The sequence below is a fragment of the Mandrillus leucophaeus genome, unplaced genomic scaffold (genome assembly GCF_000951045.1).
Source record: "Mandrillus leucophaeus isolate KB7577 unplaced genomic scaffold, Mleu.le_1.0 Scaffold921, whole genome shotgun sequence".
In the NCBI taxonomy this organism is placed as follows: domain Eukaryota; kingdom Metazoa; phylum Chordata; class Mammalia; order Primates; family Cercopithecidae; genus Mandrillus; species Mandrillus leucophaeus.
Window position 1 is genome coordinate 629530 of NW_012110042.1, and position 1660 is coordinate 631189.

Consider the following 1660-nt stretch of genomic DNA (forward strand, 5'->3'; position numbering starts at 1 on the left):
AGTTCCTTTCCTCCCCTCCTTCCTTGGCTTCTCTGGATTTTAGGCTGAAACTGTCCTTTGTGAATAGCTTTAGGAGATGGCTCATTGCATGGGTGATGGGGCCCCAGAATGAAGCAGGCCCCATGGCCTTGCCCAGGATGGCAAGAAGGAGGAAATATTTAATGAGCACCTATTGTATCCCCATATAGAAAGAAGTCGATACTGTATTCCAGTAGATGTTACTGATGAAGTTCATTTTTCCCTCATACCATCTCTAAGGAAGATATTTTATTGTCGTCCTCCTTTTACAGATCAGAAAATGGAGGTTCCAGGGTTTAAGTGGCTTCCCCAAGGTGGTATGGTTGGTGACAGACCCATGATTCAAACCACTCATGCCACCTGCCCTGGGGCAAACCTGAGGCAGAAGCAGCGGCCTCATGTGTCCTCCCGCATGCCCTTCTCATCCTCCTCCCTGACTGCTCCCTCCACCCAGGGCCCAAACTTAGCCACTCACCTCCCCACCAGAAATGACCTGTTGTGTGTCCAGTTCTGTGTCTCTAAGCTGATAGCCCCTCAGGAGGAAGTTCCGCCCAGGTGCTGGTGACTGATGACAAAGATCCCTAACACTCTAGAATCGGCCCATAATATGGGCAGCCAGATTTTCCCCACTCCCCCATCAACAAGTGGGGGCTTCTGTGTGCCCTCCTCTTTATTTGGGCAGATATTGTGACCCACAGAAGATGGTGGAGGTACTGCGCCATTTTCCAGGCCCAGGCCTTAAGAACCTGGCAGCTTCCACCTCCTGTCTCTTGAGATGGTCTCTCTGGGCACCCTGAGCCCCTCAGTCAGAAGTCTGGCCGAGTAGCCATGCTGGAGAGGCAGTGGTAGCTGCTCACTCTGGCCAGCAGGCCCAGCTGAACCCAGTCTTCCAGCCATTCACTGGAGTGCCAGGCATTTGAGTGAATGTGAAGGCAGCTGCCTTGGACCCTCCAGACTAGTTCGCTGCTAGTTGAATATCACTGAGTGACCTCGGTTGCCACCAAAAGAGTTGCTCAGACAAGTCCTGCCTGAATTCCTTACTCACAAAACTGCGTGATAGAATGGTTGTTTTAAGCCACTCAGATTTGGGGTAACTTGGAATACAGCAATAGATAACTGGACCAACATGTGTTATCTCACTGAATCTATTATCTCTGTTTTACAGACTAGGACATTTAAGCTCAGAGGGATTACGTGACTTGCTCAAGGCCTCCCAGGAAGCAGGAAGCTGGGTGGCATTTGAACTTGAACTTGAGAAGTATGACTCTAGAGCTCCTTCGAACCAAATCCCTTGTTATGCTGCATCTTGGCGGGTCTGTGTGTCCCTCCTGGCAGAAGGGCTCACATCTCAACCAAAAACATTATCTTCAACCAAAAGACTGATACTTTATAAGGAATGACTTTTCCAGCACCAGGCCATTTCCCAGTTTGAAAGATACATGGGAAGATGTGGAGTCATAGGGCAGGGCCCCTCCCTCTGCCAAACTCAGGACAGCAGGGGCTGATTTTATCTTTATTCATCTACAGCTGGCATGGAGCCTGTCCAGGGTGGGTACGTAATAAATGTTTGTTCAACAAATAAACTGACCCACAAAGGAATAAATGATGGAGAGGAAAGGAAGGCAAGCAGGCTACGATCTGG